Consider the following 15,799-nt stretch of genomic DNA (forward strand, 5'->3'; position numbering starts at 1 on the left):
ATGATAACATTTAGTGCTCGGTGAATATATCAAGTGAGGCAAATTTTGTAATCGCATGCAAGAAACACAACAACACAACTATTAGGTCACCCGTCTAGTTTTCTGAGATTAAGCGGCGTTCCACTTTTGAAGTATAATACGTGACTATGCACGGATATAGAACTTTAAAAATTGTTCTAGTCTCATTGAACAGAAAGAGAAATTAATCAAAATTAAACAACATCTGCGCTATTTAAGAAATAGATATATGAGCAATTTGTTTCTTCGCGAATACTATCACTGGTATGTTGTGCTTTGATGTATTGCAGTTCTGATGATTTCTTCAATAAAATTTTATTCACAAAATTTTGTGTCTGGTAAGATGGAACTCCCTTAGTTTACACAAAGATCGTCGTCATCTAAATCAGTGCTCTGCAACCTTTTCTCACCTGCGACGCACAAAACATCTTTCGGAATTTTGCGGCACACCAAAAGCTAATGTATATATGTATTGATTTATACACAAAATTTACAATAAATTTTTGTTTTTAATTTGAAAAATATACAATTATAAAACCATAACATATTTATTTATATGCAATCATAATAATTATCAATGTGATACCTGCGCTTAAAAAAAGTTATATATTTTTTAGTTCCGAGTTATCAAGGAAGTGCCGAAAAATTTCGAATGCTGACACACTTACAATCACACACACAACCACACAACAGTGAAATATATAGAAACATTTAAAATAGACATTATTAAGGAAAAAATTGTCATTGTGTATTAAATACATGATAAAAAATTTCAAAATGTCAAATACATGTATTTGATTGCGGCACACTACTCAGATCATTCACAATATATATTTTTAATCTTACACTTTCAAAATGAAAGGATTGCAAGCACGAGATAAGGAAATACTAGATTCATTGTAACAATTCCAGTTATTCTCAGCTGAATAAAAAATGATACAATTGAATTCTCTTTAATCCGCAGGTGTTAGTAAATGCATAACATTCGAGGCTAATTGTAGCTTGAGTCATTTTAATATAAAGAGCAATAATATGCCATGAACTTTAATCCAAATATCCAGAGCGTGATAAGTTTCTCGAAAGTGAAATGCTGACTATTAAATAAAATTATAAAATGAAAACACTACGAGAATTTCTACTAAGATGTTAGCATTATTTATATGCCATACATTTATAACTGCGGAACAAATTCAAAATAAAATGTAAACAACAACATGCGCTCATATGCATTGTTTCAAAGATTCAGTTTCACAAGGGCAATAGAAGCTCAATAGTCCATTTTTGAAACCCTACTCTCAGTGGCAATATGGATGTGCACTTGCAAATTATGCGCCCCGTGTCAATTGAATGTTGCTATTCGGAAAAGCGTAAGATATTTCATTTTCCTCTCAAACTAAAGCTGTCTGTTGCTGTAAAAGCATCTTGAAAGCTATAAACACAGTTCTTCTTCCTATTATTATTATTTACTAGCTGGACTCGTGAAATAACACTTAACTGGATTCATCAAAATCAGAGGGTTGGGAGACCCTCAGACCCATTCCCCGGGCGCTCTTCTGCAAAATTTGGGATGGAATTAGTTAAAATCGCAGTGTCACCTATATGGTGCTTAAGACTTTTGCCAACGATCGGCGTAAACTTGTAGTGCTGAATTTTGTGGGCTTGTTCGGATATCAGATAAGCTAGATTGTTACAACAACAACAAAAACAATACTGACTCTCTGAAATGCCATTTTCCTTTTTCTTTCATTCATCTTTGCCATACATACTTACAAAACAACAAATTTAGAAATTTGTTATTCCGAAACAATTTACCATTCTTAAACAACAAATTTAAACGCTTGTCACTTCGCCTGAGGCGAAAGAAATCATATATTCATGAACATGTCCACAAGCATGATTTCTAGCTGAACAACATTTCTCTTTGTGAAGCAAAATTCAACAATATTTCCTTTCTAAAGACGAATTTTGTGTTTTTCATATATTAATTAAGGAATTTTATCTTATGACTAAAAACCTAACGTTTTAAGAACACTGGATGGTATTATAAAGCCTAAATTAAAACAATTTCAATATATTCTGAGTATGCTGCCTACAACTTTAACGCAAATCCTCAGTACATCTTGGAAGGTAATCATGACATCTAGGAAACATCCAAGTGAAATGTTTTACATCCTTAAGTAGCCCAGAGTATCCTTGATTTGCATAAACCACAAAATTTGGGAATTTTATAAGAGCTTATAATCTTATTTCTTCCCAAAAATAATCTCAAGAACTCCTCAAGTGGTCCGTACGAGACAGTAAGTGATTTTGTGAGGATTTGTTATGTCCTACTTACGGTACATCAGGCATTTTTCCAGGATAATTTCCTAAAATATCTTACTCAGATTGCAAACTTGATACTTTTTTAAAATTTTAGTTGAATTAGTTCTGAACATATTTGAAGCTGTGTATGTCACCGAAAATTAATCTTTAGCATGAAATGTTACAGGAATATTTTTTTTTATATTTTTAAAATTATTACTCAAAATATTTAATTTTTTACTTAGAATTTTTGATAAACATTTAATAACCCAAAATTTAATTGCTTGTCTAATCTAATCTGCACATTCAGTTGTCATTTTTAGTTAATCTGTGTTCGAATCTGCATAACGAAATAAATCATTTAAATGTCCTATGTAACTGATGATTCAAATGTTTATAATTTATTATACTGTTACTTTATAATTACTTATAACTACTTATTATTTATTACAGACGCATAGATGTCACTTCTCTTCAAACCTCTGACTCATAACCATCGCAACGACTGTTTCAGACAAACGTCGAATCCTATAATTTGTTAAAACTGTCTCTTCGTGGTTATGACAAGTTACTATTGTAAATAAAAATGGAATCCCTATGACCTTGAAGTGTCTATTTTAAAATTTCATACGTACACAATTAAATATAAATTATCGCCTTTGATCCAACGGCAAATTGTTAGTGGTCATAGTTTCAAACTATTGTGCGTCTTAATTATTACCATTCTTTCATCGCAATTTTAATCTATTCTGTTCTTATAGTAATCTAAAAATTTTGTATCTTTTCATCTGATGTTAACTTATTTATTTAATGCATTATGATTTCTTTTTCAACACTTAATATTATTCAGATTATGAAAGTCTAAAATGGGATTTTTCAAGTAAGATATTATCAGAAGTTTTTGCAAATCTCACGAGACTTCGTGAATTAATATTCTACTAGTTGTACCACCAGAAAATTAATTTTTGTTCCTTTGTAAGCGAAGTATTTGCAAAAATCCTATTAGATATTCTTTATGAATTTTTAACTACAAACAAGTATAAAAAAGAAAGAATATTATTAATTTCAAGAAGAAAAACCTTTATTTAATTACTTTTTAAGGAAGAAGAATGGCTAAAAGGTAATTCTTAGTTCTACATAAGATATAAATTATTTGTTCATATTCTGCATCTCATTAATATTTTTTACGAATATTTCTGATGTATTCAGTAATGTCTGCATATTAAAAATGTCTCAGAAATTAGAAACAGCATTTTTAACTCATAATTCTTTGTTGCTTTAGAGGAATATATTTTGTGCTTGCAAGGAAACATAGCATACAAAAACCAATAAATCAATTAAAATTAATAAAATCATAGTTTATTAAGTTTTAAACTAATATTTAACATCGTTTGATAATATCTGTGCTATCTTTCATTAGCAAAAATGTTGTTACGGACTTTGTGCATTAGAAAGGTAATTATACAGCAATTATAAGTAAAATTATTGTTAATTTTTTTTGTAAAATGTAAGATGAAAAATCTTGAGAGATGAGCTATGCCAAAAAAGTAAGAATACAGGGGGAAGTTTATTTAACATTGAGTAACTGAGTATCTCGGTAATTTGGCAAGAAATCGTCAAAAATCGCCAAACTTCGCAACCATTTGGCTACATTTTGGCGCGATCGCAGTAGCACCATAATGCGAATTATAACTGAATAAATGTAATTAGTAATTATTTTAACTATAATCGTAATTCGACCCTCATTTTAGTTCCCAGTAATTTCGGGAAGAAAAGAATTCCTGCGGCCGGTTGAAAACTATACAAGGGCGGAGAGAGAATCTGCTCTCAGTTGTTTTTGTTGCGAGTTGTTACTTCTACGCGAGTTCAGAGTACTGAGATATCTCCGGGTTAGCTTTCCCTTTAGATGCGCTTTGCACTGCTCTATGCTTAACGTTCTTAGTAGAAGTGTAACTCCTGATTGTACTCTGTGATATTGTGAACACCTGCACGAGTTTTTCCGCGGAAAATTTCAGATTCTGAAATGTTTCTTTAGATAAAATAAATTTTATCAAATTCTTACCGGACCTGTGTGCATTCACTCTATTGCGAACATGTATGCACGCAACGATATTATCTATTAAAACGATCACTAAAAATGCCTAGTTTACGTCTGTGACTTACAGACCATGCCGATGCACTGTGGTCTCTAGATAATATATCCTACAGATGACGAACCTAAGACACGCATTATGTGCATAGACGATAACTCATAGCAACAACTGCAATTTATCTATTGCAGACTAAATTTTGGAATGAAGGAGAATGGAACTCACACAACAGCACTAACGCGGAATGATTTTTAATGATTTTAAAAGTTGGAGAAAATCAAGAAGGCCTCCAGTGATGAAATCAATCCACTTCGTGCCAGTTTTTCCAGTGAACAAAATTCTTCTTTCATGAATTCTTACTATCTTTGTAAACCACAGGGCAACAGACACATTGATTTCTTATATATGTGTCATTCTTTTCATTATTTCTTTCCCGGACATTATACATGCTGTAGTATATCTTTCAGCAGAAGGGAAACGCATTGTTCTTCCTTGGGCAATACGCGATATATCTTGCAAATATGGCAGCGAAGAAATGATGTCATTTTGCTTTACACTATTTTTTCCTTCAGTGTAGATTTTTCTAACATTGATTTTATGAAGTTATTCATCAGTCTTCTCCCTTATTCGGAAGAATTTTTTGCAAATAAATTAAACTTTCTAAAAACATTTTCTGTCACTTTATTAATGTGGAGATCATCGACGACCGATGCTGACTTAGCGAATTACCAGCTGACGTCATACCAGCATAGCTCAGTGCGAATCATTCTAGACAGCGTCAGATAGCGTCCAGACGTGGTCGAGAGTGAGAGAAGTGAGCAGACGGCTCACATGTCTTCAAGAGTTGAAGAAGACAGACGGTCTTCTTTAGTGTTTAAGGTGATCATACTATTTAAAGATAGCTGTGGACTAACGTATTCTATCAACGCCGGAGGAACTAATATTGTCTGTGATTGTTCATCATTACATGAATCCTGAAACATTAATTTTTACTTAACCTTTATTACTTTTATCTATTTCTTATTATTAAAATAAAAGCATTTAAAAATGCAACATTCGTGCTCTGTTTTGAAATTAAAACCTACATTGATGCTACTTCTTTCTTTATTCTTCGTTTCTTTTAACGACAAACGTTTGCACTAAGTACTGAACTCCTTTTATTAATCTCATTTCAATGAGAGATCGTGCGGTCTACAGAACGAAGGCTTACGAAAGTTTCAGCAATCCTTTTCTAACAGTTATTTATTTTATTTACTTCTACTGCCAAGAACTTGTAAGGTCCATCACTTGAAATTCTAAGTTAATGTTGGAAGTGAGGAACCTAGGAACTGATAAGCGAATAATCGCTAGAGTTCGAAGACAGGAAACAACAAGAGAGAAGTGTAAATAACCCTTTATTATTTCTATAAGATTTAACAAAACTCCGCCTGAGAGTGAACAAATAAAGTCTGCACTTTGGACTTGAACTTAAAAGACTAAGAATTAAACTAAAACTAAGATTAACTAACTAAGTATAGCCAAAGCTATCAAGGTTCAATGAGAGTTGGCCCCTTAACCTATTTTACTACGAAGCTTAACAAGGGCCTGAGTACGGCCCAGCGTAAAACAGCTTTGAGAGAGAGAGCGGCCAGAAAGGCAGACGCGCGTAGTTCAGAAACTCTGTTTCTCTCTCTGTCTCAGTAAATTCCAAAACTACGTTCTGGCCGGAAGTAGTAAGTTGAAGTTAAGAATTTGACAGGAAAGGAACTTTAACTTAAAATTTAACTGTTAATAAAATTAATATAATCCTTACAAACTTATTATGAATAGAATAGATCAATAGAAATAATTATGTTCTTATTTATCAGTTTCATTATTTCCTTTATTTTGCAAGTAAAAAAAATCATTCTTTTCTCAGATATTGTTAGGGTTACCATATCTATTTCTAGTTTATATCTTGTGCCAAAATTTGCGTTTGTCACCGACTAATTCCTATTAATCGAAAAGTACTACATGCCTTAGTTTCATATTAATGAACGTTGCGTTAGAAGTGCATGAAAATTCAATTAAAATATATATTTATGTTCAAAACACTAAAATGCCCCTCTCCCAAAACGGGGAGAGTAAAAAAAAATTATAACAATTACAGATGTTTGATATAATTTTTATTGTATTTTTACGAAAGTGTTATGAAGATTTATTGTTAGAGAATACAATCTTAGTATTTAATGTAATTAATAACATATTTACTCAGGTGACGATATTTGATACAACAGTTTGGTTTCTTTTATTGGTTAAAAAGTTATAGCATAGTTATAAAATTTCACTAACAGACATACGGATTTTGATCTTCTTTATAGTTAATGGTACATGTGCCTTGCTATAAACATTCAGTTTTCAAAAATTTAATAAACATTCCTTTCTCACTTTATAAAGTATTTCTCCCGCCTTCTTGGCACACCTTCCTGGCTTGGTGGTCTGCAAGCTGGGCGCGTTTCCATAAATTGGAGTTCGATTCCCGGCGAAGGCGTTGCATCATTTTGCTTGCTTCCAAAAAATACCTAATAGCTCTACAGTGGCGTTCGAACTAAAAGGGTGGTGGATGATGATTCTCCTCACCCAGGATTTGGCGATTGGGTCCCCTAAAAAAAACCCCACTCTTACTTTGAAAGGGGGTATTTCTCCCTTCTTGGCATGTCTTCGTGGTGTGGTGGTCTGCACACTGGACGCATATTCAAAAGTCCACGGTTCGATTCCCGGCGAAGGCGTTTGCTCATTTTTCATCTCTCCTGCTTCCAAATTACCTAATGTCTCTATAACTTATTTATTTAAGTGCATTAATATAAAATTTTTGCTTTAGATAAAATTCCTAAAATATAACATTCAGGTTTATGCTATTTTAAATAATAACTTCATGCAAATGATGCATTAAAAATAAAATATGACTATTATAATTTAATTCATAAATAGAACTACTATAAAATAAAACAGTAGTCTAAAAGAAATATTTTATGTATAATTATCGTTCCGTTAAAATACCTATTATCATAAAAAGAGTATAAAATACATAATTTATAACATGATTTGTGTTAACATAATACCTTTAGGTCTATGCTATGTACATTTCTAAGCCCTTTCTTCGACGCTCTGTATTTAAGGTTTGTGAAACTGTCTTTATCTGAGAATGCTGTTTAGGCACAGAGTGTAAATTTGCCATAAATATATAACTACGGAGTGCATTATGTTTTATTTTTGGAGATGTTTGTAACTGCATATGTTATGCATAAGAAACACAGACGAATAAAATTCTGTGTACATTTTGCGAAGGATGGTAAATAGACTTTTATAAAGGAGGATGGATCTTTCTAAAAGTAGCCTGGAAAGAAATTGTACACAATCAAATAAAGGACAACATTATTTACAGAAAGATTTTTTTCTCTTAAGAGATCTACCTAAGAAAGAAAGCATTGCCTTTTCAGGCAATATATTCAAGACAAAAGTAAGAAGATAAATTGTTTAAAAGGCTCACGAATTCTATTAGTTATTCTTATGTTTTTGTAATATTATCTTCGTAATAGGGAATTTTTTGACAGTTTAAGAATCAAGAACATTGCTGAAGAATAAATTAAAATATTTTCTATTATGCGTCATGCATTAGAAAGAAGAATCTAAAATTGCTACATAAATCTTTACATTCATTTTGATAGGATGAATACATTCAATCTCGCTTACATCGACTTTCAAGGGTTACCTCAAATCGCTTGATACATGAATTAATACGATGCATTGATGGATGTGTTATATACGAGTATAATACACTAATAATAATAACTTGTATATATGCTTACATTTTATTGTATATAAATGTAATATAAAAATCTTCCCCAAAACGAATGAATGCGGTTTAATAAAATTCAGGACCTGAAATGTAGAATTATGCTTTTAAATTTAAAACGCCTATTTCTATGATTATACATATTAAATAAATAAAAAGAATTACATTATTAAACTCATATTTTAACCTGCATGGTCACATATTGGTTCAATATATAAATAATGATATATATTGAATAGATATGGTATTTATCTAGGAAAAGGTCCTCCTAGATGTTCGTAATATTTTCAAATACTTGCAGCATGTTTTAAAACTCCATTTTTAATTTCTTGCTTTTTATAGAGGATTTTTAAAACATTTTACGGCATTGTTAAGTAGCGGAGTTGGAAAATGTATGTCTTTATTGCTTCTGTTTAAAAGCCGATAGATTAAATCCCCACCATTGGCCAAGCAGTAAGACTCTTAAACATGGTTCACATCTGACAAAAGAAGTGCCTGTATGGCAGTTTTTGTATTTTTACCGTGTAAAATATGAATGCTGCCAAGCCGGTATAGTAGTTAGTGCCCCTGGCTACCGTACCGATGGACAGGGTTCTCATTACAAAGAAGGCATGTATATTTGAAAGGGTATAGTGTCTATGAGAAAAGACAGCACGCAAAATGCACGATGAACCAATAGTCGTTTCAAGAAGTTAATGATAAAGGTAAGAGAGGAGGGGGACTACGTACCTTCCTCGGGTTGTCTCCCTCAAAATTGAAGCGGAACGTCATAGTTATTGAGCGCGGGACTGTACCTGTACGTTCAGTGACGAAAGTCTGGTTCCCGCTCACTCCTACCTATACCTGTAAAACACAATGACAAGCAAGTTTCCGTTAAAAAATCTTCACGGAGGCATCACTCCGCTTTATCTCCATATTCACCCATTTCTTCTTAGTTTTATATTTCTTTCGCCCTTCATAACATCAGAGACAAAATCAGCATTTATTCTTTTAACGACGACATTAAAAACTTTCCAATTGCATACATTTTATTACGTCATTCTCATCAAATAATCTTACCTGATTTAACTTAAATCGTTGTCACGATTAATATCAGGCTAAATATTTCTGTAGACCTCAACGCATCAGAAGCAGTTTCTAAAAACATCTTCAAATACATCAGCCCTTGTTTTGGACATCTTAAATGTACCACTAAATACGAATAGTAAGTTCCATATCCAGGTGTAAATTTTTTTTATGTGGTGTTCGATAACTGACTACATGTATTAACATTTAAGGCTATAGTATGTCTTGATATAATTGTATAAGGAATTATCTCCTTGCAAGTTGCGTAATGTTGCGATGCAGTTGATACAGGTACAGATAGAATCTAGACCGGAACCTCTTTAGTACCATATGTGATTGAGATGTTGCTGTATTTAACTAAAAGTTAAGATTCCGCCCCAGATTTTGGAGTTCCGAAAAAGAATACACCCTTCTTCGTTTACCTTATCCCACTCTTCTTCTTCACCCACCACTAATATCATTAAACCTCTGGAGAAGATTTCCGGCTCGCTGTGGATTTCGAGAGCATCCTTCATAAAAAGACACTGTACCTATACAAGTATCCATGCCTTTTCCGGAAATCCCAAATTTGGCATCCGGAAGCCCAAATTTGGAATTTGAAATTTGTTTTATTGTCGATTTTATATTTTGTAACACTTTAACGAATTTTTGATTAACAAACTCAACGATTTAAAAGCGAGCCATGGCAACACTTTACGAGGGGGGATATTTTATCTCCAACGTGCGAGACTGGGTATAAAAAATTCTAAAGCTTTCCTCATTTTAAAATTATTTTGCGATAATGCTGCTGAATTAGTTTTATGTAAAGAACATGATATTTAATAAATAAAAGTTACACGCAAAATTTTACAAAATGCCGCTTTGGGCGTAATGTAAAATCCGAAAGCTTTCTAATTTTTTTTCTTTTTTTATCTATCATATTATTTTTCATATTTATGTTTATCTATGATCAAATGAAAATACTTGACTTTATACATCTATCAAACAATCAATTTGTTTCATATTTACTCATTATTGGAAGTTTTAATTTACTCATGAGGTACGGCCCAGATTGTTTAATTACGACAACCAGGCATTGCATTAAATTTGATGATGCGATATATCTCATAAGCTCGTAAAAGGAATATTATAAGAATAATTACTATGTTCATACAATAATATAATTTATATAATTTCAACAGTTCTAAATGCTGTAATGTTTATACATGGAAGATATACCACAGATTTTCAGTCACAAAATTTACCACAATATTTACTCCGGTTATCTCGAAAATACAGAGGCTATTCGTATAATGTTTTGACGATTTTGCTTTGCTGTAAAAAAATATTCTGCCTGAAGTGTTTTAACTGCAAATATATTTCTGAAAGTATAGATTACCACCTGCTACTTGACAGTCTTGCTTTGATGCAAAATGTCCCTTTTAAAGGAGCAATGGATGGAAGGCTATGTTTGTGTCCTTTCCGAAGAACACTATTCGTATCTAGTTACTAATAAACATTGTGAAAGACATGGTGTTTCGATAGGTAATGTTGTCAAGAAGAAAGGACAAAATAAGAGCAAAAATTTAGCTTCAAGTGGACAAATTATTCTAAATACGTACCCAAAGAAAAAAAGCTTAATGTTTGGAATGTTGCAAAATTAAGATTTTTGTTGTTAAAAGAAAATTTACCAAATCAAAGGACAGTCGCAAAATCATTAAAATGCTCAGTGTCAACTGTAACCAAAGTGATTAATAATTATTTGGAACTTAAAAAGGCGAAAAAACATCAACGTGCAACATCTTTTTCAAGACATATTGCCGAACGCAGAACGCGTTGCAGAATTCTTTATGAGAAACATTCACCCGGATAAAATGGAAAAATGTTGTCACAATAGACGAAACTTAGACGCACTTAAATGACAGCAATAAAAGGAGATCCATTTATCATCATTTAAGAGGAGAAAAAAATTTAAAACATGGTTAAAGGTATCTAAAGAATATTTCTCTAAGGGACTTATGATTGTTGCTGGTTTTTCATTTAACGGTAAATTTAAAATACAGAGAGTGGAAAAAATGTTTCGATCAATTCTATACATTATCCAAAATTTTTATACCTAATTTTCAAACATTAAAATACCTTCTCTTTACACACAGGGTGCTCAATCAGTAGAACAGCATCAAGACAAAGCAAGCAGCCGCACATCAAAATTCACTACTAATTTCTCAGAAAAAACGGAACAAGAAACAACTACTAAGGTTATAAACTTCACTTTAATCCCTACTAAATCTTCTGATGTATCACCGAAGACATTTTGCTCTTTTGGACTTTTAAAATGCGAATTGTCCGAACGTCGATCTAGAACCCTCCTTGGACTTTGGAAAGCTGTTCAAGAGGAATGGGATAAAATACCTCTTCCGATAGTTTAAAAAGCTTTATGACTTGGAATTTACGATGCAGAAAGATAGTGAAGAATAAGAGTTATCAAACAGAAATTTTTAAACCTAAACCTTTTAGGTAAAATATTTCTGTAACCATAACGAAAATTGTCTAAAATATGTGGGAACAGGCTCTGTACTGTTATATATTAAAACCTAATCGAGTGTTTCGGAGTTTAAGTAAACGAGATAATTAAATATAAAAACACAAACTCCATTCTTATATTCTATCAGCCTTTCAAAAGTTCATACAGTTTACTAATATATTAATAATACATTATTTCTTCATAAATTCGAAAGAAACACTCTATTCCGCTTTGTCATTATTTCGTTTCGTAATATTTAGTAAAAATGTTCTTTACTCTTTGACAGCTTAGTAAAGACGAATAATTTTGATAAACATACACAGTAATGACTGAAAATAGTAATAATAGTGTAACAGCAAACATGTTTTCAAATTTGATTAAATTTTTGAGCTTTTCCGTTACTCGTGGAATGAAATCAATGCTGAGGAAATTCTGACTTGTCGTTACTACGCATCAGTTCTTTTTAATTAGATGCTTAACTTCCGAATTCGAAGCAAACACTTTGACATTAACGACAGAAATTCTTCCAAGGGAGCAATAACTGTCATTCTAGCGACTAGTAGTTTGGATACTGATTAGTGTCATTATCTTACCAAAATGTTAGAGCTAGGGATGTAATCTTAAATACATTTGGTGAGATAAGACTTTGCTATAACTCCTAATAAAGTCATTTTGTACACATGGCATAATCTAGAATTAAAGGAAAACTTTTCATCTGAACTATACTTTTTTAAATTTCTATTTTTTCTTAGACTAATACAAGGAAATATACATATTCTTAAAGACATAATGAGATGAAAATAATCGATGCACAGAACTGCAATGTTCTAGATACCAGATATAATTTTGGGATTACTCTTCGGAATTTCTAAACAAATCTGGCTCATATCCGCATTTTACACATGGGGAAAACTGACACGCAGCCCCAGACTGTTCGCTTATTTTTGAACCCGGGTCTTTGATAGTCATTCGAATCGCTAGTTATGCGAATCCTATATTTTTCTTTTTATTCTGAGTAAAATCAAGCTGTTATTAATCTATTCTCGTTTTCTTCAATTCTTTTTCCCTGGTTTAACAAATAAGAACAGATACTGCAATTTAGTGCATACTTTAAAAACTGTTCAATTGATGTAATTGAGTATGTACGGTGCGTAGAAAATTTGAACTAATATTATAAATGATAAAGTAGTAATGTTAACATTCTTAATAGTCATAATCTTAACAATAAAATAAATAAAAAATTAAATATCACACTTTGTCAAAATAATTCATTTCAATTAAACTTTTATGTGTGCTTTAACTATTGTAGAATTCGGAAACACAAAGCTCTTACTTTAAAGGCAAGCAGCAAAACACATCATTAATTGTTTTTTGTGTTTGAATTTTATGATATTTGGAAAATATTTCTTAATTAGCTTTTACTTTAAAAGTATCATTTAAAAATCAGCCTGTTTATAGTAATGTTTCTTAAAGTAACGCCTGTTTGAAGTTTTAAAGTAATGTTGTGGAAATGAAAGAATATTTGCGCAAAATGTCACAGAAGATAACCAGTTACTATGAAGATATAAAATTACGCATTGCGATTCAATTACTAATTCGAATATATATTTGAGTCCTTATATGATAGATAATTATTTAAAGAATGTAATTAAGCATAACAAATATTACAAGTTCTGCGTATTGCCTACCGAACCACTTCTCATTAGTGATTATTGACCGATATGGTGATTATCTCTCCTGGCTGTTGTATGATTGGCACGGGCTCAAGTCCCTCAAAAGGCTTGGATGTTTGTTAATTTTACTGTTGTAGTGCTTTATGTTTTAGCTTATAAATTAAAAAAAAAAAAAAAAAAAAACTACATTTATTCTATTGTTGTTATCTATCAATATTTTCCATATTTTTCTTGTCTAAACATTTATTAAACATATTGAAAAATAATCTAAATTTAATGTTTCTGTACTTTTCCAGTTTTGGAAGGGAGGGGTGTGATAACCATTTAGCAATTGTGAGATTGCCGATGGAGCAAAACAGGTTGAATACCATTAATGTACTTTAATGTAATCTTTCTGTAATCTTTCTTTACTGTTTCTTTACTGTAATCTTTCTTTTTTTTAATTTTCGAAAAAATACCCTAAAATTCCCCTCGCAAGCCTTTAAATCTTTATGCTATGAATGACGTTGCTAAACAAAGATATTATTCTCCTCTTGATTGGAATAAAGTGTACCTGTTAAGAGTTCTATATTTATTTATAAGCATTCTACTATGCTAAATTTGCATTTTATTTGTTACTATTTGAAATTTTGTTCAAGTGATATTAAGTTATTTACAATTGCTTCACATTGTTTTTACTTTGCTTTGCTATGTTCTTAGATTAGATATAAAGCAAAACTTCGCTGCGATTTTATTTTTTCAATTTAATGAATGAATACTATTTAATTATTGTTTTAAGATAATTAAAAGTTAAATTCAGGACGTCGTTGCTATTAAATCAGCTGCAAATTATGGTTTCTTATCCCTCGAGGAAAGAAAATTAGCGAAATAATTTTTCTTTTCTTTGCTATGGGAAGTCTTCCCTTTTTAGGATTTTTTTCGGATGATTTTTTTGCATTTTTAACTTTTAAGCTTTGCTGTTATTTCTTTCCTCCAAATGCATGAATTCTTCATGTCCAAGAGGTAGTAAATGCCTGTCGTTGGTCAGGCCCTTGGGCACCTTTCATTTGACAATTTCAGTTTTTCCCAATCCTCCTCCCCAATTTTGATGAACAGTACATCGGCGTGCGGATCCTAAAGTCTCCTACTCGTTTTCCCCTACAACTATCTTCTCCAACGAACTTACGGTTCGATAGTATTTTAAGTGCGCCTATGCTTCACCAACGTTCTTTATTTACAAACACCCATGGTTTCTCCAGGATTTCAACCTGGGCTGCCGAATCTGGCAGCTCTGCCATCATGGCATGCAGGACAGGGCGGCAAGTTTTGTTTTCTGTACTCACTGTTTTATTTATTTTCAATGTTAATGCAAATAATTTTGATTAGCTTCATGTAATTTCATTCCTTACATTCAAACCCTGTTACAATTTCCAGAAAAACATCGAGCAGATGCTAATTCATAATATTTTGATTTTTGTCTTCTGCTCATTTGTTTATTTTGGTAACACGGCATTCATTGTTTTACACTTTTTAATGGCAGAGCGATGCAATATTCATTAAAATATCGCCTAAATCTCTTCAAAGTTAAGTTCAGAAAATAAAAATATTCATACTTAAGATTTTCTTATTTTCAAACAGATGCTTATTTTAATTTCGGAATAAGAAGAAAAAGTTCTCGCTTTAAATTAAATTTCAAAACACTTATTATTAAAAACAATTTTTATGAATGATCACAAAATTCTAAAAACAGTTCCCTCAATGATAAATTTAATAATAAAGGTATATACTATTTTTCATGACATTAGAAGCAATGAATATTTGTGATTAAAAAGTTAAAAAATTCTGGGCGTTTAAACATACTGTCTATATTTATTTCATATTTTCAAGCTGAACTTATCATCTGAAAAATTTCTAACAGTACCCTAATACTAAATTAAAAATGCCTGTTGTTGTTTGTCTGCTGTATAGTAATTGTATATACAGGAATATAAACATACCTTTTGTAAACTTGGAAGTCCTTGAGATAAAATATTATCACTGATCATGTAAATCCGTACTTTTTAATGCTTAGCTTTTTCTTTATTCTCCGTAATGTTTATGATCCTGAAAAAAAGATGAAAAGAAAAGTTAAATTCAAACACTTTTTTAAATTATCTTCTCTTACAGAAATGCGTTCTTAAAAGCGTGTGCAACTTGCTCAATTTCTTTGCACTTAAGCTGATCAATATAGGAATATTTACTTAAGAAAGAAAAAAAAATAATGCGTTAATAATAAATTCTCTAAACCCTGTCTTATGCTCTAATGCTTGAAAATTATATTTTATATTGAGTTACATTTTTACGTGTGGATATGCTA

General features: G+C 31.5%; 1 protein-coding gene across 1 annotated transcript in view; it reads right to left on the reverse strand.

The window, feature by feature from the left end:
• Epac (Exchange protein directly activated by cAMP) overlaps positions 1-15,524 on the reverse strand; it is a 445,559-nt gene extending 430,035 nt beyond the window's left edge. The window contains exon 1 of the mRNA XM_085813001.1: positions 15,441-15,524. The gene's annotated coding sequence lies outside the window, so the exon portion shown is untranslated. The remainder of the gene's footprint in view (positions 1-15,440) is intronic.
• Positions 15,525-15,799: the final 275 nt, after the last annotated feature.

This window comes from Stegodyphus dumicola, chromosome 3 (genome assembly GCF_044657685.1).
Source record: "Stegodyphus dumicola isolate Sdum_Otavi_A_Nest chromosome 3, ASM4465768v1".
NCBI classification, from domain to species: Eukaryota; Metazoa; Arthropoda; class Arachnida; order Araneae; family Eresidae; genus Stegodyphus; species Stegodyphus dumicola.